Source organism: Malurus melanocephalus, unplaced genomic scaffold, assembly GCF_030028575.1.
Source record: "Malurus melanocephalus ecotype Western Australia unplaced genomic scaffold, MMel_1.1 scaffold_551, whole genome shotgun sequence".
Classification (NCBI taxonomy): domain Eukaryota; kingdom Metazoa; phylum Chordata; class Aves; order Passeriformes; family Maluridae; genus Malurus; species Malurus melanocephalus.
In genome coordinates, this window is record NW_026623783.1 from 1 (window position 1) to 24,823 (window position 24,823).

The window sequence follows — 24,823 nt, forward strand, 5'->3', positions numbered from 1 at the left end:
CAGTGGGAATAAGCAGAGGGCCTCTCCTTCCAAACAGTGCCGGTGCCCACTCCTACTTGCAGTCCCACAAACCTGAAAGTTGGCTCTGATGGTGCTGGTGAAGAAGAAAGTGCTGTTTTTTCCTCAAGAATGGGCTATCTGCCATGAACCACAGATTCAAATTGTGGTGAAGACTAGGGCTGCCTATATATCTACATTTTCAGATGTGTCCTCTTTACTATGGATAAGTATCTCCAGTTGGCTATTTCAAGATATTTTTCTTTTCTTTAAGATTTACAGATTTCTCATGGTTTTCTGAGTATTTGGTTGGCCTGTGAGGTCAAAAGCCTCTTGCTGTGCTGCAGCACATCTCACAGTCTCAGGCAGGTGTCCAAGAGTCACCCCAGTGAGTCCAGTGCACAGATATACTGCGTGTGTACTGACCCAAATATTTAAAGATCAGTCTAAAACACAAAGAATTGTACAGGACACACACATGCTGTGCATCTGTCTGCAAAATCTTAAACAGAAATATGGGAGCCCTAGAGCAGAATTTGTTGCAAATGTGTTACTCAAGCCCACTTGGTCTATTCTTAGTCTCTTCTCCTCCACAGTAACGGGTCACGTTAACAGATTGGTACTTGCGTGATCTCTCTTGGATTCCTCATGATTATTTCCCAGTTGTGGCTGAAGCAGAAGTTTCTGACGTTCTTCACTGCTGTGGTGGCCACTTCTGCTCCTGCAGTGCACACAGTACTAAGGCTACTCTTCTAATTTCCCTGTGACCTCATGGCACAGGATTTGCACCCCACAGCTCCAATGGCTTAGAGGGAATTATTCCAGACATAGCTGAATATAATTTCTATCAGAATCTGGACTGTATTTTAACTACATTTAGCCTTTGACTATATTTCAATTATGTTTCACCTTCCATAAACTTTTCACATGCTCTTGCACACTGATGCAGTGCAGTGCGTGCAGCCCAGGAGCTGCTCTGATCAGCAGGGCAGAACGTGTCGGTGCAGGACAATTAGGTGTTTCTGATGGCTGGACTGAAGCTGAGACCTGTGCATCTGCTGGACAGCCATCTGAGCCTGAATCTTGCCCTTTTTAGCATGCTTCATTTGAGCATGAAAAAAAATTGCTTGCAAAAACAACATCTGAAAAAAAATTTTCCAGTTTTAAGGGTAAATGTCCAGAATATTAATTTATTAGAGCAGGTCCCACCAGACCACGCGCAGGCTCTGAAGAAATGGCCCAGAGGCGCATAGAGGACCAAGAGCAAATCCTGAGAGTTTGTCAGAGTAAACTCTTGTACAAGTTGCTTTCTTGTTCTTTCCTCACCGAGCACCCCCCTCGTCCTCCACAGGATTTGAAAGACCCCGAGGAAGATTGCGCAATGAAAGTGCTCCTCTTAATGCAGCACCCTCATAGAGCACGTGAAACTTCCCCCGGGGCCTCAAGAAGTCCCTTTCCTGGCTCTTTGTTTTGCTTCACCAGAGCTCTGCCTGTACTGAAGGGGTTACTGTCTCGTACAATATAACAGTGGGGCTGACTTGGCTGGAACAGACATTAACTTCCACAGTAAATCTGGCAGGAGCTGGTAATTACAGAAAAAGCAGCCAGGGGTCATGGCCAGCCAATGCTCTGGAGTAACAGAGCAGAAAATCAAAACAGAGGGGGAAGGGAAATCATATTCATCATAGTCTTAGGGCTGAGGTCGGTCTTCTCCGAACTATCAGGAGCCTGTCGTCAATTGTTATGTTTAGAAGGAGCCTCTGGAAGATGAGGTAATAATAATGTTAAACATTAACTTGTTAGTGCTCCCGCTGCAGTGCAAATTCACCTCCACCCCAGCACAGCTGGGAAGGGGCAATGAACGCTCCCTGGAAACAGCCAGGAATACGGGTCGCTAATTGCACCTCTGCATTTGTCCTGTTTCTGGCAGGTTTCTCGTGCTAACACACGACCCAAAGGTTCTTCCTTCATGAGTCCTATGCTCTGTCCCCCATCCTGCATTGTTTCCAATCCTCCAGCACACGGTTCTCCCCTCGCCACCAACCGCTGCGGAGAGCGGGTGGCAGGGCAAGGGAGATCTGCCCGCCTGCAGCGCTGCCCCCGAGCTGGCAGGGACAGCACCTGTGTGACTCCTGCACAGGGTGGCAAAGCCTCATGTATGGAGCAGGAGCAAGCATCAAATGCCTTCTTTGCATCCTGAGGAAGCCTGGGAGAAGACTGACTATGTTCCTGCTGTCCTACAGCTCCCCACAATTGTGCACTCCAGCACCTCTCCTTCCATTCTGAGCTGAAATAGTGCCTGCCCTGTAGCTGTGTTGGTAAGCGGGCTAGCACTTCCTGAGAGTCCATCCATGAAGGAGTGAGGTCACAGAGGATGTGAAGGGTTGTAAAACGCAGGGCAACTAACAGGTAAAATAGTTACTTTGACACTGGAAAAGCCAAAAGCACTTCAGGGCTCCTTTGGACTTTGGCTTGGGCTCTCACATGCACAGAAACCATCATACCATCCTGATGGGAAACCCCATCCTTTGACAAGAGTTGCCTCAATTAAACAGACAACATCTCATTTCAGAAACAGAGGAAAATGGGACTTTATCCCTGGCCATGGTGCAGTTTGGCACGTACCCTCTGACGGCTGCCTGGCCTCACCCAGCCTTTCTGTAAATGGAGGGTATTAAACCTGCCTTAAAGATGTGCTGAGGCTTAAATAATCCACAATTACAGAACACTGCTGACATCTACAGAAGATGAGAGCCATTAAAATGGAGAATTCAACTATCAATGGGAATATAAAAGAACTCCAGGTCTAATGCACAGAAAACATGGATTAACTGATGCAGGCTGAGCTGGCCTCTAGAAAAAGTCATTGGCACGGGTGGTCCCGTGAGCTGTGTACACAGTGGGCTGGCTTGTGTGGCAGCCCTGCTGCAGTTCGAGGGAGAAGCCCCTCGCCAGCTGCTGCAGAGGGGGGCCAGAACAAGAGACCCTTTAATGCCAGGCTGGCTTTCCGGCTCAGGCTGAGTGATCCCGGAGAACGCCGGAGAAATTATTTGTTTACTCATTAAATGACTAACGAGGTGGCCCCTGTCTGGCTCTCTGCATGCCGGCCGCTGCTCAGTGGAGCGGAGGTGGCGGCTGCTGGTAGAGGTGGTGGGCGACCGACCGGCTCAGGGGACAGAGGGCAGGAGCTGTGCCTGCCAGCCCGAGGCCACCGGCCCCACCCCATGGTTTATCACATCAGTTTACTCTCAAAGTAGCGCTGGTGTCACAGTAACCATACAGACAAGTAAAACAGACACCTGTAAGTATTTGTAAACAGGAACATGGGAATTATGGCTTAAAAAAAAATTTGAAGAGGTAATTGCAAATTATGCCACTGTCTTCTACCCACTCTGTCGCATCTCTTTCTTGCATTCAAAAACCTTTTTTTGAAAAGGTTTTTTTCAAAAACATTTTGCATACAAAAACCTTTTAAAAATGGGAAATAAAGGGATCCTGGGCTCAGAGTGGTTCTTAGCGGCTGGTAGCCACTCACTGCAGTTTGGCACGCAGCACACAGCACCCTGTCCCAGCATTCACACCCCCTGCAGCCCTCTGACACACAGCCAAGTTCTCAGCTCAGTTTGTGACTGTGTGGAGGGAGCCTTGGTGTGCCACTAGAGGATGGGTAAGCGGTGCATGCCTGCTCACAGCAGCTGGGATTCAGCCGGCAGAGCACARTTTATGGAGAGGTGAGAGGTAGCCCTGGCATTTGTGGGCCAGGTTGCAGCTGGGTGATAATCAAACCATGGCACCAGACTGCAATGTATTTTCAGGCTGCTTGATGGGCTGCAGTGCTTTGGGCCCCATGGGGCTCTGGCTCTTTTTCCTTGTGTTTCTATTAAAATAAAAACCAGGAATCAAGATCCTCTTTTTTCTTCAGGAAAATTATCGCCCAATTTTTGCAGGCACTAGGTGTTAACATAAGCTTCAGGTGTTCACACAAACTCTGGAGCACTTCTCTGAACTGCAGCCTGCCTTTGTTCAGGTGCCACATTGTTCAGAGAAAAATGGGAGCCCACAGGACCCAGCTGCACCCAGAAGCCACCAGCACTCTGCCACCCAGGCTTCCAGGAGGTCTGAGGGCAGCCAGGACGGTCACTGCCCATGCAGCTCTCCTGCTGATACACAGGCATGATTTCCCCCATGTAGCATTGGGGGAGGCATCATTTGGTAGAATTAAATATCTCCAGGGTAAAAGGTTCAGGTTTGGACCTCTCGGAAAGGGGCCAAGCTGACTGCCACTTGAACTTTTTTGAACCATAAAATGCAAGGACACACAAAAATAATAGTCCAGGCATCTTCAGAAGATGTGGGAACAATTCTTACTTTAAATACGAATGCAATTTTCTCTAACCTCAGTGTCATGATTCAGCATTTTTAAAGTAAATAATTTACAATAACAAAGGCAAGAAACTAAGACGTTTGTGTGGGATCAAGGTAAAAACGAATTTTGCAATGTGAGAGAGATGAAAGGTAGATTATCATGGAAACAGAACATCTTGATCCTACCACTGCAGAAAAGCTGAATCCTACACCACAAAACCTAGTCTGAGTCATTGTATAATGAACCAAGCATTGCTCACGAAAACTCAGCTCTGCACTCTTTTTTTTTTTAGATAATAAAAACAGTGCTGATATTTTTATATTGAGTTAATGGTTTTGAAGAAGAGCCACAAAATTGTACTTGCACAAAGCCCTACTGAAGAGCAGATGTAAATGTGGAGGGTAACAAAGAAATTCTGGATGCACTGTTTATTTATCGTGTCATGACACCCCCCACCTTACCACCACCCCCCACACCGCACCTCTGCTTTCCTCCCCCACAAGCACCTAAACACACTTGTGTGCTTGTTGGGAATTACAAGGTCTGTTCTCAGGGCCGCAGAGATTCACAGTATGATTCAAAGAAAAGTAGAAACCCTCCTGCTCTCTCCTAGTGTTTGCCAGTTCTGCTAACACTGAGGAGAAGAATGCCAACATAGCTTAAATCTCAGCAGACCTTTACAGAGCTCGCTCAGTGTTTCTATCCACATTTTACAGCTGGAGAAACACGTTCAAAGGCAGGACCTTGACAGTACCAGTGTGCTTTTACAGAACGGATTCAGCTGCCTCAGAGTCAGCAAGATGAGCCCTGGCACAGGCAGCTCTCCTTTCCTGGCAGCTGAGTCCCACAGGCAGCTGAAAGCCCCCCTGTTCACAGCCTCTCCCAGCAGTGCTAATGCTTCTGCTCCAGCTCTAGCAAGAAGGGATTTCGATAGGCATTTTGCCTGGGTGGGGTAAAGATTAAATAATTTGCCTGGGACTAGTGTACAGGTTGGTGTCAGAATCAGGAAAGGTAGCTAAATCTCTGGCTCATGCAGTTAAGGATGTGTGCAGACAATTGGGCTGGGAGCTTGTCATCACCTCTTATGAGGAAAGTGAAAGGGGGAGGCCTCTTGGAGAGCATTAGTGCTTTTATTGCAGAGAGATATTACAAAAGATTGCACAGTGGAACATGTTCCAGAATCAGGAGGGAACTCAACCCTAAATCTTTTGATTCCTTTTGCAGCTGGAAACATGTCACAGCAGGATCCACTGCAGGTCCTAGTGCTGGAAAACAATGGAGATAAATGGTACAAGAAGGTTTTTCTCGTATGAAAAACACACCCTTTTTTTCTAACATAAAATTGTTTTCACACCAGGTCTCTCCCTAACACTGGAAGGACYGTGACAGGCTGAGGAGTGAGCAGACGTGGCACGTGACATGAAGGTGGAATTCAACAGCCRATGGAAGAGATGTTGATCTAAATTATATCTCACTTTGAGGCTTTGTGACCCTTTTTCTTACCCTTTGACTGGACTTTCTGMATGCTTCCGACACAGATTTCCATATTTGAACCGCAATATTTCAGACACTGCAACTGTAAAACTTGTTGAGGAACAGCCTGAGAGCTTGACTCCCTCACCTTGAACCTCCTTGGATGTGGTCAGGGCGTAGCCAGCCACTGATGTGTGAAAGCCAGCATTTGCTTGCTCACTCATTTGCTTTCAACCTCCACCCCCCATAGCCATTGAAATGTTGCTTTTGGCAAGAACTGGGGCACAGGGGAGGGACAATTACCACGAGCACTCATTGTTTGCAGAATGTTTTTCTTAATGCCTTAGAAAAAAAAAAAGAAAAGGGTCAGGTTGAAAGGTCAGCCGACCTTTTTGTTTTCTTTGGAATGAGAGATTCAAACTCTTCAGAAAATGTTTTATTAGCTCTTCTGAATTTCACTTTCCGCAGAGGTTTTCTCTCCAGGCAATGTTTAGAGGCACCAGCAAGGAGTGCCCATGCTCGTCAAGCTGAAGGTGATTTAAGGAGAAGGACAAGATCTGCACTTTGGGAAATGGAAAGCAATTCTTCGCTTCATATTTTGTTATGAAAGAAGCAAAACCACTTGCTTGCTGAAGAAGGAGGAGCTTGGGGAGTGAGCAAAGGGCTGTGGAGTCAGTTTTACATTAGGTCTGGTCAGCGTTCGCTGGAAACTCCTCCATTCCATTCAGCCACCGGCTACTCACTCACACCGGGAGCATTTGCAGTCTCTCGCATAGATAAGGAATGTTTATCGGACAAGTCCACACAAGTGGCATTTCAGCATTTCAGCCTCTGGAGCGGGGTGGCAGGCGAGGGCATGGCCGTGTCCTGGGAAGGCGGCACAACAGCAGGCTGGCATTGAGTGGAGCGGTGCTCCAGCTCTGCCTGCATGACCCCTTTTCTCCCTGTGGAAAAACACAGAAAATGAGATTCCTCTCCTTTGTGAAGGGCTTTCAAACCTGATGACAAAAGGCAGTATTCAGAGCTGGAAAGTATTATTGTTCTTCTCTGGGGGCATTCAGTCCAGGACAGGTTGGAGATTCAGCAGTAAATGAGGATAAGAAAATGCCATTTACTATAGCATATATGTGAAATAAAGGACTTAATTCTCTTGATTTTGGTAACTTTTCTTAACACCTTATATTTGGCAAAGTGTGTTCTCAAAGTAATCCAGGTAGTTCTATCCATGCTAATGGCTCAAGGAAGGCTGATTTCTTCTACTTTTTCATTTTCAGAGTTRCAGTTATTGAGATGTAAAAGACACGGGCACCAAACAGAGCTGTTCTGAAATTAGGGTCATCAGAATGGTGTGGGGGCCCTCAGGGATGGAGTTCAGACCACCATTCTCCCACCATGAATGCATGAATGAGAAGAGAGTGGTTTAGCATATAGCCTCTCTCCATCAGCAGATGCTGGAAAAGCTGGAGTTTCGCATTCGTGCTTCTCAAAATGCTCCACAGCAGGATCAGGCACCGCTTCCCCCTCCACCTATACTCCAGCACACAAGTGCCAAGCCCACCTGATACGTTGCTAACAGGTTTACAGCTGACTGTGGGGATGTGAGCTGCAAACACAGGCATGTCTGAGCATGGCAACGGGCAGACCCATGCCAGAGATCCAAAAAGCAGGTCAAAATAAACCAGTACAGTGCTGGGTGCAGAAAGTAGCTCAGCTCTTGGAAGCAGAACATCTTTGTCAGCAGGCTATCCATGCTGGAGGTGGCCCAGCTGACGAACCTGCCACCTGAGGTTGCTGCAGTGCTCGTCCTGCAGGCTGCTAGGCTTCCAAGCTCCAAGGCAAAGGTTCTTTTGATTTGGGAGGGAGCTCAGGAGCTGCAACACCTCACTTCATGAAGCAACACAAACACCTTTTTTTTGAATATGGAAACTGGGGGTAGATCTTACCATTTGCCCATGGTCCCTTCCTATTTACACCTCCTTCATCAGTACGTCTGGGTGACAATTCTGTCTAGTTCAGGAAGAGGCTGGCTAAGCAGTGGCTCCCCATAGGTTTCACCTGACCCACAATGCAAGCCATTAGGAGGAYTTTACATCCTCAGAAGACCTCCTGCCTCTGGATTCAGCCCCCAGCTCATACGACAAGCCCTGAAAAGGCTTCTCTTCACAGAAGCCATTCTTGCTTCCTCACCCAGAACAGCACTGCCCCACTGCATGGCCTGGCTGTCCCTTGTGCAGTACCACCAAGCCCTGTTTCACCCWTGGGTACCAGAGTCTTTGGGTGCTGCAGAGGACAGGGATGGTGCAGGATCATCCTCYGTAGTTTCACCAGGCAGGCATTTTGGTCAAGTGCCAGAGTTTGGGACGGCCGTTTGATCCTGCAGAATAAACCTATGGATTACAGAACGGAGCAGCGTGAGTTTCAGAGATAGGCACCCTACATGAATCCGAGCTACAAAAACAGAGCCCTGACCCTCTCCTCAGGCAGGGTAACCAACGCCCTGGCAGCTCGGCGAGCGGGCGGACTCTGTTACCTAATCTCCAGCTGTGGGCTCCGCGCCGTGCCAAGTCTCCTTTGGCTCTGTCTAGTAATAATCGTTTCTGGAGTCCCGCCAGGGCCTCCTGCCAGTTCCAGTCACACTCTACTAATGCGAGAGGCAGAGTTTATTAATTCATCGCCAAGGCCCATTGTCTGGGACACTGCCTGGCTGTTTATTTACTCCAATATGGTCTGTATTTACTCAGACAGAGCAAGCGAGGGGACTTTGTTTAACTTTGCAAGACCTTCTGCTGGAGGAGACATGTGACCTTATGCAGAACTTCAGATAAATGTGCAGAGCTCGGGAAGGACCTTTTTTTTTTCAAGTGTGGCCTCAAATAACACCGGTAGCCAGTATTGACAAACTGTAGCAAAGTGTAATAAAGGAAAGGAAAACATAATAGAGTTCTCATTTGAAATACATTTGTGAGTGTTTTGAAGATAAAAGCAGAAAAACAAGCGCTTACCCTAGGACTGAGGCCRCGAGATAGGGATTTGCAGCACAGGGAAAGGGCTTTGCTTACAGAAAGGGACAAGTCAAGACATGTTAACCTGAGGCCACCCTCCCCTTTCCACCGGYCTCCAGCAGCGTGGGGCTGCAACTGGAGGTGGCAAGAGGCTTCTGCTGAGGACATATAATGGCACCTGATGGCAGCATGCTGCCTATGACACTAGAAGAACAATTGTAAAGCCCATTAAAGCTTTGCAATCAGGAGAGTATTTTTTCCAGGTAATCCTGCTGTACTGGCATGACCCTCGTTGTGAATTTCTGTTGGAATAAACATATCTTCTGCTAATGCAATTGAAACTGATCATTACATATTATGTTTTCTTCAGCAATAAAATCTATTTAAGGAACTCCTGTCTCCTTGTCCTTGCTTTCATCTTCACAATGTTCTCACTTGAAAATTCATTTGTTATGAAATTGTGCTGTGAACTGAATCTTTGCAAGAATCTCCATTTGGGAATGAAAAAAAAAAATAAAGACAAACAAACTTTCTCCCCACAACACAAGATATTTGCAATCCTAGCTAAAGCACCTTCATGTACTGGTATACTGGGCCAACTCAGTCCGGGGAAAGGCTACTGTATTCCTTTAATTCCCCTGGTTTATTCAGTCTGGTAGGAACTGTGCACGCATGTATGTCTATATAGAAACATACAACTACTTATATGCAYGTGTGTATTTATAGAGACAATCCCCCTGGGAGTGGGGGTAGGGAAAAACATGGCCATCTGAACAGTGCATGCTCTAGTCTGGCTTGTTTTAAGTCCGATCCTCAATGCTATTGTAACACGGTTTTGTATTTAATTTCCTGTGTTTGTAACTCAAGCCAACTTCCAGTGTTGCTTGTGTGTTTGTTTGGGTTTCTCTCAGGGCCTTTCTTTTGTTGGAAAGTGTGAGGATTTTAACATAGCTGTTAACACCACACTAAAAAGGCTGAGCTCGTTTTCATTGGGGCAACAGCTACATCGCCCCTGTGCTTGCAGTGGGAGCAGTGCTGGTTTCGGTGTCCAGCAGCATCATCTCCGGCACACCRGCCCTGCCTCTGCCTGGCAAAGCCAGTCCCAGGGAAGGTTTTGCTCCCACTTTGCACCATTATGAAAGTCCCCTGTGTCTGAAGCGGCAGCCCAGGCTATGACTGACAGAGCAGGTGGATTTAGTCACTGCATCTCCAGTTTTCTTGTCTTTGATGGGTGTGTCCCCACCTCTGCAGGGAGATGAGCAGGACACTGCACGGAGCACCCCATGCCACTGCTTCATACGTCTGTGCAAACCAATTCAACATGCCCAGTTGTCAGGCCAGCTTGGCAAAGCCCACAGTCAGTGTGCTTTTGTCTTTGGCCGTGCCAGCGAGGCCTCTCTGGGCACAACCAGGGGCTCTGCTTTGTCCCTGCCGCCTCAGACCACCCCTCAGTGTGCTGCACACTTTACGCAGGGACAATGGACCTCAGAGCACTGAAGGCACTGCCGCAGGAAACCGTGTTTGCTGGGGTGGGTGATGGTGGTTTCTGTGGCTGCCAACTGACCAGCGCACCGGCTTCCCTTCGGGGGCTGCGATGGCTTGACCCCTGTGCCATGCCACACAGGGCCCAGCCAGGCCATGGCAAGGCCGCCCTTCCCCGCTGCCATGGCCTGTTTGCGCTGCTGCCATCCAGAGCTGCTGCCCGGCCCGGCCCTCCCAGGCACAGCTGCCTCTCCAAACACACACCCTGGCTGATGCCATTTGTTTGTTTACCGGAGAAGTTTTGCAATGGAGTGTGAAGAGAGGGATAAAACCGTCAGGGTACCACAGGGGGTAGTGCCAAAGCAGGGGGGAGGTGACGGGTGGGTTCAGGTCCCTGTGCAGAGCAGCACACATTGCCTTGCCTGGGTTTTCCTGTCCGATGGGAGTCAGGATCCTCCATGGTGGAAGAAGAAAGGTGTGGTAGAAGTTCAGGACACTCYGGTCTTCTGACATGTATTGTGTGGATCTTGTTATCCTCCTTTGAGCTGCATTCTCCCAAAATGCCTGGAAGTGAGAGGATCAGCTCCTGGGAATTGGGTGATTGTGCTCTGCCATAGTACACCATGCTGCCACTCCTCTCATACTAACACTGCTGGTTCAATTGCAAGAAGAGTGGCCTGGTGCTAATTGTGAAGGGTTCCCATATAAATGTTCTATACCAGCCCACTTCAGTCTGGATGAGTGAATTTTCCATGCTTTTGTGGCCTGGGGCTGGTATTCCCCAGTGGTTTATTTGGAGTAGCATGTGAATCCTGGAGGATGTGTAATCCTATGTTGACCATTGGGCCTCATTTGTGTATTTTATTAGTTAATTTTTAAACAGTGACCTAGAGCTCTGTATCCATTTTTAAATAATCCAAATTATAAATAAACAGACTGCCTAGCATGGGCTTGGAACAATAAATCAGGAGAAAAACAATTAAACACAACAGAAAAAAATTGGTCTTGAGAGAAAACAGACATTGAAAGAAGGCACACCAACATATATTCTAGAGGGAGAAAAGAAAGTAATACATTTCAGTGAGACTCAAAGAAAGAAAAAAAGAAAGGCATAGAAAATTCACAGGCTTAAAAAATTTAAAAAGGATTGAATTCAGGCAATTAATAACACAGCATTAGCACAAACATCTCTGTAAGGCTTAATTACAATAGATTCATCTTAATGAAAAATCAATCCTCTAAGCAGCTCTTAACATCCACCTTTCCTGCTTGTACCTGCTAAGGGAGTCTGTACCCATATCACATTAAAGATTACACACAATTGAGCTTTCCCCTCCCAGAGGGTCTGGTGAAGGCAGCCCAGCCATGGGGGCAGAAGGCAATCTGGGTGCCAAGGGACTCCAGCAGCTGTGATGAGGAGCAGAAGCCCATTGCCCTCCTGTGCAAGGAGCCCAGGTTGTTTGCTGCAGGTAGGGTAAGGAAAAAGAAAGACTGGGTCCGGCTTYTCACTTGGCCAGCTGATCTTTATCAGTTCTGGTGACACAGGTGATGGTATTTAGTTCTCACTTCAAGGAAGTACAGCTGTTGGCACTGTGTTGGCACTGTGGCGGCACTGTGGCCCCTTCACTCATGGGCCTGACCTGCCATACCTATTCACAGTCTGTTTATTCTGTATCATCTCTCTGGCAGCAGCCAACATTTCTTTTTCCAGAAGATGGAAGAAATACTCTACAGTAATATGTCCTGGGGAAAACTGCTTCTCTGTTGCCAACAGCAAGAGTTTGATTTATGTTCTTCATATCACATCTCCTAATTTAATGTTGAAAGTCAATGTTCTCACACAGGACCATGTAGCTTCATTTACTCACTCTTGGACACAGTGATGTGGCAGTGAGTCTGCTGATTAATTACACATTGCATCTGAAAAATTAAGGCAGTGCTGAGATGGCCCAGCACACCACTGGAACAGCAGCAGAGTGCTGAAAATGGACTGCCACCACAGCACTACAGGCAGTGAAGTCACCTCCATCCCTCCGGAGACACAGACACTCACCTCAGATGCGCAGCACATTGCCAGACTTGGGGCATTTTGCTAGATCACTTGGGTCAGAAAGCACAGGGCATCCCTCATGTGCCCACCAGGACTGGCATTCACAAAGCATCCAACAGGCTCCGCACAAAAAGAGCACAAAGGACTCACTTCTCTTGAGCGAGGCATGCTTGGTGTACACTGCTGATGCAGTAAGACCAGAAGGGGGCCTGGTGGCTGTATTGGTCTGTAATCCACTAATCTATGAATCGTGTGATTTAAATGGCTGCAGCACTATTTCTTCCTTCACTTTTCCATCTCTTCCCCTCTCCCAGTCAGAAAGGCTGTTATATCCAGTTGCCCTAAGCCCCAAGGACCAGTTCAATCCTCAAGAGACCCATGGTAGCTCCAGCACACCCAGCCCCAAAGCTCCAGGCTTGCGTCACAGGATGGTTTAAATCTTCACAGAGCACACGCTGAATGCAGCACATAAGATGCAGACACCCCTTTCCCCACTTTACCTACCCTGCTGCAAACAAGGGAATTCCCTGTGGGATGAAGATGGGTACCTCCTGGTCCTCATCCTCTTCACACRGGATGGAGGTGGTGTTCCGGGTTGGCGAAGGAGCACCCCATCAGTGGGTTATGGATTGCTAGGAACTGGACAACTTGCTCTGGATGACAGAAACTAAACCAAAGTGAAAAACTTKGATTTAAGTATTCCAGACAAAACCCTTAAATTAGATGGGATGAATCATCACTTAAATACCATTTGTAAAACACTTTGAGACCCTTCCTGCATTTCAGTGAGCTGCATGGTATAGCTAGCTTTCCCAAATATTTAACCAACAGGCCTGAAAGGAGCAAACATTCAAAGATTTGCTTATGTGATGCCTGGAGTTGCGAGGCTACCAAAGTACTTGGCAGRCTGAAGGGCAAACAAAAGGGACGAATGGCGAGTGCAGTGAACTCATGGTTGCTTCCTTCTGGAAAGCAGTGGCCTGCCTGTCCCAGCACACTGCAGCATCTTGGAGCATAATATCCCAAAGCATGAATRGCAGTGATTTGCATCAAGGAAAGATCTCCATGATATCCACAGGGATATTTATGTCTGCCTAAATAAATACCACCATACGTGCTGCATTTAGCACATTAAGTAATTCCAAAGGGAGGCTGGAAGCAAATATTCTCAGGCACCTGAGAGGATGCCCTCACTGCAACATAAAGGCATGGCCTAAACGGGCTCACAGTGCCACAGAAAGGCATGGCCAGAGACTTTGTAGCTGTGCAAGAGCTAGCTTTAATCACCTAGCTCAGCTACTGATAATGCAGCCCAGATTAGCTGCTCAAATATTTAGTTTTCTTGGGCCAGTTTTCCATCCAAGGCTGAGCCTCACATCACTGTGGGTAGACTGCAAGTTCTGACAGACCCTGCCTGAACAAGCTATACTCTCCTGGAACACCACCACTCTCCTGGAACAGAAAGACTGTCCAGTCTTTCACTTCTCAATCAATGACTGGAAGCTAGTCCACCATGTGAAGAAGTACAAAGCAATCCAAAATTCCCAGCATGCCACCAAGATCTTCCTTTTCTCCCTGAGTATGCTCCACAGGAACTTTTGGTGAAGTTTCATGAAAGGCAACCACAGGCAGGCTGCCCCTTCCATCCTCAGCCTTGTGGAAGTTTTGATGTCRGTGCCTCTGGCGTGATGCACGTGATGCCTTCCACGGATGCTCCTGTGTGGCCAGCACGTTGTTTGCAGGTGGCTGTGCAGGCTGAGGGCTCTGGAGCCAAGACCAGCTGGCTGAATGGATTGCTGAAACAACCCTTGCACAAGGACCAGGGGTTTTGGGTGGCAGAGGCAGAGGGTGAAGTTTGGCAGTGGGGCAACTGGGGTGGAAAAAACTGTGGCTTCAGCATTCATAGCCCAAACCAGAGTAATAAATAACTACTATAAAGGGTTGAACTGRGGACTTCACGTACCTGTAACATGGTAATGTTTTGACATGAATGGCCTCTGGAAGCACTGAGTAAACAGGTCAGAAGGTTTGGTGACTTCACATATTGGAGAGATAAACATTACACACTGCAGAATGAGGAGGAGCCAGATTCCATTCCTTGCTGACATCCAACCAAAGACAAACATGGCAGCACAAGCTCCATGCTCACAGGGATTCAAAACCAGGCCTTTCACCACGGCTTCCAAGCACCTGCTATCTCTTTGTTATCTTCTTAGAGGAAAGGATCAGGGCCTATTTTTCTGCATTTCCAGCTACCTTTGCTAGGGATCCAACTGACTTACTTTTCTAGCACAGACAGCAAGAAGCAGTTATTTGCTGGGTCAGCTTTAGATCCCTGGCTTCTCTATGAATCTCTCACTGGGCTACTTCTATTCTCAAAGAGCCTTCTAAATAACATATACAGTTTCAAGCCAAAAGGGAATTATGCTGTCCAGGCAGCTGTGGTTTATTTGTGTCAAGGTGGGGGCACTAATGTGTATTTGGCCATTCAGAATCACAATTCTTTCAACGTCTTCTAAATCTCAGCTTCATCATTCCTACAGAAACAGTGTCTGGTAACTATTCCAACACCTTAACTATTAAGTTGCTGGAATTGCTTTCTTCTTTCCCTGCCTTTGTGTATGCACTTTTTTCTTCCAGCAGCTTAAAAAAAAACAGGCTCTTGATTTCCCGCCCGAGCATCAATATGACAAAACTTACCATTTGCATGTTAAATGATGTTAAAAAGTTGGGTGCAAAATGATATCTTTGAAAAGTTGATGGTTTTATGCTGCTATCATTTCTCCCACTAACATTTCCTTCTATTCTCTAAATGTTCTTTCCTTAAAGCTTTCATTTTGTGGCCCTGCCAAACTGTCTATATTTTCTTAAATTCTCATTTCCTCTGGCACACATTTCTTGCTTATAGTTACAGTAACTAAAAAAAAAAAAAAAAAGACAGAAAAAAGATTTTGCACCGAGCCCAATTTCCAGTATGTAATCTTCTTTCTTAATATTGCTTCACCACCCTTTTTATTCTTATGTTTCTGATTGCTGCAAACTTATCTGTTAGGTTTGGAAACTATTAATTCATTTCATTTTCAGAGCGGTTCAGAAAGAACTAAGCAAGAAGCATCCTGGTTTGATGCCTTTTATAAATTTCTGCTTRGTGTGCAAAGGCTGATTTTGAGTTTTGTTCTTGATGATTACTTGTGTGCTGCATCTCCTCCCTCTTACACCTCACTCCATTTTTCACAGCATCAGGGGTTTGCTGTTACTCTGTCTCCCTCTTCCTTCCCCCTTCCCCGCTATWAATTGGGGAGTAGCTGTTTGTCTTAACAACACTGAAGGCTAATTCCTGCAACGTATGCTAAGCTTTCTGAGATCCAGCACACCGGGTTAGATAGAAAGGTATTTTGTGATTCAGGATTTCTTTGGTCTATATGAGCATTCCCTGCTTACAAAGGAAGTGGCAGAACAACGGTATTAGGAAAAAAAAGCAAGGAAAGTACTATTCCTTTCCTATAGAGCATTACACCATGAATGAGGTGAATGACCAAAGATTTAGTTTACAGTAGTACTAGGAGAAGCAATTTTGCCCAAAACACTTTCTAAAGTATGCTGATTTGTCACAATACTATGGAGAAATACGTATTTTTCAGTCATTCTTTACAGAGATAAAGTGACTCATCAAGATGTTATTGCCCAGACTTTCAAAACAAGTTCATACTTTGTGCATTGAGTTCTCTGTGTGCTTACCATAATTGCAGACTTAATCACAGTAGGGGCACACACACATACAGGGGTAGCACAATCAGGGATACTCCCTTTTCCCTGAAAACTCTGCACGCCTGCGTGGTGAAGTGAGGAAGGACCTTGGCATCCAGCTCCCTCAGGCTTCATAGAAAACCTATGTAGCTTTCACTAATCTACAGCCAGGATTTGAAGGAGAAGGCATTGCTTGCATCAGTCTCTTTCAACATGCAGGGAAAAATAGTGACAAGTCCCTAGGAAGAGTAAGAGGAGGAACATAACAAAACCAGCTGCAGCAAACCAAGACTACCTGTGACAAAGCAGAGAGCARAGGACAGCCTCTAAGGGGAGCAGGGAGATGAGCAATAGGAGGAACAGGAAATCATAATTTTTCACTTCATCTAAAATTGTAAGTCTCCCCCTCCTTTAAACGTCAAAAAGTCTGGCATCCACTACACGCTTCTTTCAGCCAAGGCAGCTTTCCCTCCCTGATGCTGTTCTGTGAGGTGAAAGAGCAGGTGACAAGAGGCTATTTCATGACTTAGTCAAAATGAGACCTTGCAGCCCCTCAGAAACCAAAGAGTGCAAGAACAATCCTTTGCTCCTGGCACCTTTTGGATGTACACCACGGCTTTTTGTAGCGACCAAAACATCAGAGCTGCTGGCTTTGAGCTGGTGCGTTTTTGCTCTTGGTGGGAGGAGTGGTGTTCATGAAGCCTGCTCTGGGATTGTTTACATTCTGTCAGAAAGAGCTGCTTCCGTTAGGAAAGTCTCTCCCCACCAGCCATCTCAAGTATTTTCAGTAAGCTTTTCTAATCAAGAAATATTAGGAAGTCCAAAAAGTCAGAGTTAAATCATACTGCTCTACCTAAAAGCAAAGAATATTTGTTTTTGTCTCTATTTCAATGTCTTTTGCCCTGGTGATGAAGGAGCTGATCCTGTTTCCAATTTTACATATACTTATCTTGCTGACTTGAATGTTGCAGAGAGAAGGAGATGCTAAGCTCTGAACCGGGAATTACTTAACAACAGCATCTCCTTTTGGAGACAGAGCAGGAAATCCCTTTAGGGTTGGGTTAGAAAAAGGTGGTAAAGCATAAAACTAAAGTAAACATAGCCTGAAAAGCCCCCCAAGGTGAATCCTCCTTGGCTGCAAGCCTACAGCCCAAAGCTGTGCTCTGATGAAATCKGTTACTTTATAAGAGGGGTACCTTTAAACGTTTCTGAGTCAAACATCCTTAAGGCATTTTCCTCTAACTTTGTGATTTTTTTGTATTGATTCAATACAYGGTGAAGAAAGGCCAACAACCCAGTATGTGAGAGACTTGTGAGGGCACTTGTAAGCAGATCTCGGGAGACACCCCTGGGCGCTGGGGAGTGCTCTGCTAGGCAGAAGCACTTTGGTGGCTCTTGCAGGMTGGCCTGTAGTGATTATTCAGAACTCTTCTTGAGAAGAGCAGGCTTCTGGTGTATTCTTGATGGGGAGTGAAAGTTTTTGATAACTCTATAGGAACTTGGCGTCCGTGCGTTTTTCTCTCTCTCTGGATAAAGTCTTGGCAGTCACTCGAAGTCTATTTTAAACAAAGCCAGTGATTTCTGGAGAGATGGAAAACACATGAAGGGCACAGTGAAAAACAAGCAGAAAATCTGACTGCAGGACAGTGGGAAACAAAAGTGATAAAGAACATTGCTTCCTCCTTCTCCTCCTCCTCCTCCTCCTCCTCTTCCTCCTCTGGCAGGCAGGCAGGGCAACCTTGCACAGCACACTACCACACCAGGGCTTTTCACTACTCTGCCATCACGGGTCCTGCTCAAAACTCAAGAGCTTTTCTCTGCTTAGCTCCCTTCCCCTTGATGGTGACCCATGCTGCATATCCCTTGCGACCAGCACCCAGGTGATGTTGGTGACAGGAGGTGGCTGTTGCAACAGAAAAAAGGGAGCATGGGATACAAACTGTAATGCAGAGATCCACTGCAAAAACTGGGAACCAAAACAAAAATAAGTTATCTACAAAGAATGTAATTATGGTCAAAGCCATCGCTCTGACCTGGGGCCAAAAAAGTGTTGTTTATAACTGTCAGTATGTAGAGAAATGAACCTGTAATTTATGTATRTTGAAACATTATAATTTTTGATCTGGAAGCCTCCTTTCCTGTTGAAAAGCTTGGTAATTAAGCCTTGGTCACTTGGATCATGTGGGATATCCATGCAAATCCTTTTACTAAGCCCAGTTTAGAACATTACGCATGTGCGCAGTGCAACCAGTGGGACATGTCTTGGCCCGGTGACCCGCCCGGGCTGCATCCCTCCTGCCCCTGGGATGAAGGGCTGAGCACTGGGAACTCCAACAGCCCAAGAGCACAGARAAGCAACTAACAAAGCCTCACATCTATCTTCACATCCTGCCTACACAATCCATATGATCAGCTGCCTCTGTTGGTTCCCATATGCACACAGGATTGCTGTCACATGCTGGGTAGTCTCTGTTTGCACTATACCCTCTCTGGGACAGGGAGGCTATCTTTGCTTTGTTTTGGAAGGCACCCAACTTGCTCTCAAGCATTCAACAGGCAGTCAAGAAATGATTCAGATGGAGAAGCAGAAACAGGACTTGCCTGGGCTTGACAGCATTTCGTTATCARTTCTCTGTTCAAATCAAATTAGGCTCGCAAGGACCAAAAGAAGTGGCTGTCTGGAGACTGTTTGGTAGCCCCCAAAAGCTGTTGCTGTTTTGTTATTTTGGTGCAATTCTTTCAGGAGATGTCCACAATAAAATAAATAAAAAATGTTATCACATCTGCTACTGCTTGGTGTCSTTAGAAGCTATCCCAAAAGACAGATCAAGGACTGAATAAGCATGAAAACTTTAGAGAGAGGTTTAGATGAAARATAAGATATATTCGGTTTGGCAACACTATAACCTACCACAAATTTAAAAATTGAGTCACTCAAAAAAAAAAATCCAAAACAACAACAAAAAAATACACTAAAAACAAGATTAGAGAACGTTTTTAAAAAATACTTTTTTCTTTTTTGTTCTGTCTTTTCATTTCCAATTCAACCTGCCCACTCCTAAGGTCCTTGTCAGTTTACCAACATTGCCAACACTCCAGAATGTCTTGCAAGCAAGACAGCTTTGTTGAAAATCGAACATCAGAAATCTTGCTGCTATTCTTGGCTCTGGGAGAAGATTGTGGTCTGGTGGTTACAAGAATCATGGCCAGCTGAAACACACCCATGTTTGGGTCATCTGCAAGACACGAACCATGGATGTCTGGTTGCAAGAGCATGAATTTCCAACCTAAGGGCTAACGAATCAGATGCTAACACAGAAGTAGGAACAAGGTCAAATTGCTTCATGAAGTTCTCTTGCAGGAGGGTGACAACATGGATTGTAGAAGGTCCTAATTTGGGATTTCCTTTTAAAAAGGATATGTAGCAAGTAGCTGAGACGTAGTTCTATGAAGCAGAGAGCTGAGTCCTGTTCCAAGCTTTGCTCAAGGAGTTCTCAAGTCTCCCTGTTAAGGGGACCATTAACTCCCCAAAGCCTTACTGCAGGGCTGAAAATGCTGAAAGACATCTAGGTGCTGGAACTGAAACTACAGCTGACAGGGCCCTGCCTAGCCTAGGCCTATGTTTTTAGTAACTTTTTTCTTCCTGGACTGTCAGGAGGTAAAATTGTATAATCAGCATGGAAATTCCTGCAGCGAGGGRCAAGACTAGATTCTTTATGACAGCTGACAACACCGGCATAAGCACAAAGAAGTCTGTGCTTGAACTGCCTGTACTGTATTTGAAGAGAAACAGAAGWCTTGGAACTTCCCACTGAGATTCTCACTCACCATGAAGTTTATTAAAATGGTACCAAAAAGGTAGGGCACCTTTTCTTAYGTGCTTTAAGGGCACAGATTCTAAAATGAGCAAGTGCTGGCCCATTTTTAAATCCACTTAGGGTATGCTTTTACTCCAGATAGAGCACACATTCCTCTACCTCCTCTGGTAAACGTACAGAAAAGTGTTGAACCTTTCAGTACAGCCAATTAATCACTAGTTGGCAAGATGAAGAAGTGCTCTGGACAAGTACCAACTCGAAGAAAGAAAAAAAAATGAGACATTAGAAACCGTATCTTATCTCAGACAAAGAAGTGCAATGCACAGAAGTAATGTCCCATTATAGAACTGTGTCTATTCTGAGATTAACAAAATGCACTACCCTGTTTTCCACAGTAATGAGCAAGCAGAAGCATAAAGGGAAGTTAACATCCTAACTTTGAAYCCTGCAGCACCAACTTTTAGGTTCCTCCATCAGCTCCACTGCCCTGAACCAGGTGCCCGAGCTGCCCCTCTGGCAATGTAGGAAGCAGCAGATGTCTAAGAGTACAGTACATCCATTGGTGTCCTCAGCAGGGAGACAGCTGCRAGGGCCATCAAGGCACAGAGAACATGAGTGTCAATAAAACACTTCTCTCCAGACTTTGAATACCTCACAAGGAAGTCTCTCTCAACCTGGTTCAAAGACTGAAGCCTCAAATTTAACTGATTGTAAACAGGAACACAGATTTTACATTCACACCACACTTTTGTTAGATCTAAGATGGTTGTATTCATTCTCCCCACTCTCTGGCATCCAAAATATCTGTGTTAGAGATGYAACAGAAGGAGATTACAGCAGCCCATCCTGACCGGTCACATGTGTAAGGCCTTCCTTTGGGGACAGAGAGCACCAGGTTCAGATCCCGTCTGGCAGCAGACAGTGACTCTGGGTGAGAGTTCGTATGAGAGTGATTGGCTGACAACAGAGAAAGGATCACCCCCCCCCCATCTTTTGTGAGCCCTGCTTTGGTGGCACACTCTGAAACAAGCTGCCCCAACAGGTATCTCAAATGAGAGAGCCAGAAAAGCACCAGTTTAGTAGAGCACACAGTGCCTCCAGCAGAATTTTAGGCTATCGGGCAATGTGAAAATGCCTTCCAGGRTTTGGCAGCAGCTGGATGTGAGATTGTGGGACTGGACTTCARTTTCAAAATAGACAGGTAAGCACCTATGCACCTTGCTGGATCCAATTTTGTGCCGTACGTTACAAGAGAACTTAACAACCAGGAGCAATAATCCCTTTGCCCACCTTGCATCGCTCTCTGTGGTAGCCACTCTGATAAAGTGTCCAATTGGTTGACTGACTCCAAGCGCCTTCAGTTAAAAATCACAACAGTGTGGGGTGTTAGCAATTACAGGCCACATCTATCATGTCAAGGAGAGTTCAATTGTAGCTGTGGGCTGTGGTAACCCCACTCCAGGAAGGGAAACTCACCCTGGCCAACTTCATGGGTAGCTGGGACAAAGCTGGATACTCTGCTTTGGTTCTCCTTTTTCAAAGGGCACACAAACTACTGCAGCAGGAGTGAGAAGGGGATTGGTTCTGTTTCTGTGGGTAAGGCTACTTGAAGGAAAAGTGCCTAGTTCAGATGGAGGCATAAAGACCACATAATGTGACATGAGCGTGTCAGCTCCAGATAACAGCTTACATCAACAAACATTTACTTTTCTGATAAATGCCTGATTGATTAAGTATTTGTTCATGTTTGGGCACAAATCGAAGTACAGTTTGGATTCCCCTGTTATTGGCTCCCAAGAACCATGACTCACAATCATACAGGGAAGGAAGTGAAGAGGAAATGCTTTACTATATCCAGCACTGCAGGAATGAATGTCATGTTGTTGTTACTAGTGTAACCCCAGGCAGGGATATTGCCATGCAGGGACACAGCCAGGCTGCCAGACTGGCAGTGCTTGGGTGGTGGAGCCAGGCTTCTGTTCTCAGGTGAGCTGCTCCCAAGACCTACATTCCAAATCATCCTACTGGAGCCTCAGCACTGAATCCCATGGGCTGCCAGCCCTACTGGGGAAGCCAGTGTCAGCAAGCAGGGGGGTTGGCCACCTCAGAAAGCCTGAAGAATACCCTGGATTATACATCTTGTCCGCTTTCCTACCCTCACTGGAGTCATCAGTGGTCCCTGGCAGAAAGAGACTGAGGGGACARGGCTGGGTGGCAACACTAACTAAGCCTTGATATGCCACACCATGCTGGCTCTAGGATTACAGGCTTGCAATGAGGGGGAATGCAGAGCTTTACTCCAAAGCTGGCTGCAAGTACATTGAAGTCAGCAGGAGCTTTTGCCAAGGATTTCAGTGAGCTCTGGGGTGCATTAGTTACAGAAATGACTTTGGTAAGGTTTCCTTGCAAAGTGACACAAGGACACACAACTAGGGTATTGGAATATAATTAAGAGAGAAAGAAGCTAGGGTGGATATTGGGGAAAACCTTTTGACAGTAAGATTTATTAGTAGGTACAGCAGACTCTCAAGGGAAATAGTAGAAAGTCATTCACTTGGGATATTTAAAATCAGACTAATGAAAGTGCCAGCAAATATTCCATGGGGATTATGCTTGCACTGAGGCAAAAGGAGCTCTGTGACCCTGTCCTGTCGAAGGAGGGCCTTGTGCAAATGCTGAGGAGACTGGGAGAGCTGGCTGCTATCTGCAGAGTCCTGGGTCTCGCTGTGTGAAGGGGAATAGTGTAGAGAGCTCTGGGAAGCTGCTGCCCCCATAGTGGAAATTATGGGCAGGGTCACAGGGAAGACTCATTGGAAGACACTGAAATCTTTTTTATATGGACAGAATCTCAACACCTTCATGATAAATAAGGACAGCAAGTTCACTGGTGRCACAAAGCTGGGAGGAGTGGCTGATACCCCAGAGGGCTCTGCAGCCCTTSAAAAGGACCTYGGCAGGGTGGAGAKAYRGCAGAGAAGAACTGTCTGAGATTGAACAAAGGCAAATGAGGGTCCTGCACCTGGGSAAGAATAACCCCAGGCACCAGCACAGGCTGGGGCTGAGCTGCTGGGAAGCAGCTCTGTGGAGAAGGACCTGGGGGTCCTGGTGGACAGCAAACTGTCCATGAGCCAGCAGTGTCCTTGTGAACAAGAAGGGCAATGGGATCCTGAGCTGCACTAGGAAGAGCAYGGACAACATCGAGAGTGGTGACCCTGGTGAGGGCTGACCTGGAGTGCAGTGTCCAGTTCTGGGCTCCTCAGAACAGAGAKACAGGGAGCTCCTGGARTGGGTCCAGTGGATAGCAACAAGAGAGCATTYGTCCTATGAGGAAAGGTTGAGGGAACTGGGCCTGCATATCCTCAGGAAGAGACAACTGAGAGGGGACCTAATCAATGTCTATCAGTATCTGAAGGGAGGGTGTCAGAGGATGGAGCCAGGCTCTTCTTGGCAATGCTAAGCCATAGGAAAAGAGGCAGAACTGATGCACAGGAAGGAAGTTCCACCTSAACATGAGGAAGAACTTCTTTACTGTGTAGGTGACCAAGCACTGGAATAGATTTTCCAGAGAARCTGTGGAGTCTTCCTCAYTGGAGATACTCAAGAGCTGTTTGGATGCAATCCTGTGCCATCTACTCTCGGACGGCTCTRCTGGAGYAGGGAGGTTGGGCCAGGTGACCACTGTGGTCCCTTCCCTGACCCTCTGTGATTCTGTGACAAGGATGGTGGAGTGCAGCAAGAGACCACTGCAGGGTAGGATGTGGGGTCAAAGCAGTCACCCTCCCCCAGGATGGCTCTGCCTCCAGTGATCCCTGCTGAGATACAGCCAGATGAGCAGCAGCCCCTCAAGGAGAACTGCACCTTGCTCCCAGCACATTCCTCAGCTGGTTATGCTTGCAGAGAAGTAAACCTGGCCACAGCTTGACAGACTGTTTCATCCATATTTTTTCAGCAAAAAAAAAGTTGTCCCACAGTGTGAGTTAGCAGTGTTCCTGAACTTTCTTTCATGTTTTCAAGCCAGTCACCATCACACTGTTTTCTAAGGGTCTGCTAAGAGTCTCTTTAGGAAGAGCCATCCTGCCAAACAGCTCCCTGTTTAGAAGTCATGGCAGTAAGTCATGGTAGCAAAAGTGTCAAAAAATGGGAGTTTCTCAGTGGTGTGGGTGACCCTGCTGTTCTATACTCACTGCAGGACTGCAGAGTCATGGTTCAGGCTGATCACCATAAGCAGCCCTGAAATGCAAACATAAGTCCCATTCCCCTTCTTGTGCCCTTGCTGTCTCAGATTGAGTTGTTGTGTTCCAATACCAGTTGGACTGCTAKAATCAAAACAAATCATATACAGTAATTTAAAAAGGCGGTGAAGTAAAATGATTGAAACAAGCAATTTCTTTACACATTCCATTAATCTTTCCCGGCTATTTATTTCTGTTGAATTTTTTTCAAAAACTTGCAGTGTTGTAAGCAGTCAAGCCTCATTGTCCTCTTACTAAGAGCTAACTGTCTCCATGAAAACAAAGTTTCATGACTGCTGCTGTCGTGATTTGAGCAGCAGACGTAAACAGGGTCATCTCCAGCCATAGTGGGTGGATGTTTAGTTTATAGCGCTGAGGTTAAGAGTGAAAGCGTGTGACTAAGAGCAGAAAACAGAGGAGTCTTTGTATACATCAAGAGCCCTGAGGCAAAACACAGAGAAGGAGAATGCTGACACAGACTTTAATGGAGAAAGAAAAGAGTCCATTATGAACGTTACAGAGAACATAATTCATTTAAGAGAAATCAAGATTTGAAGGACTTATAGAGGGGAATATGAATACTGATGTCAGTGTGTCACGCCTGGTGGTTTGTTGACAGACTCTGTAGCTGTGTTAGGGTACCATGCATCATGTCA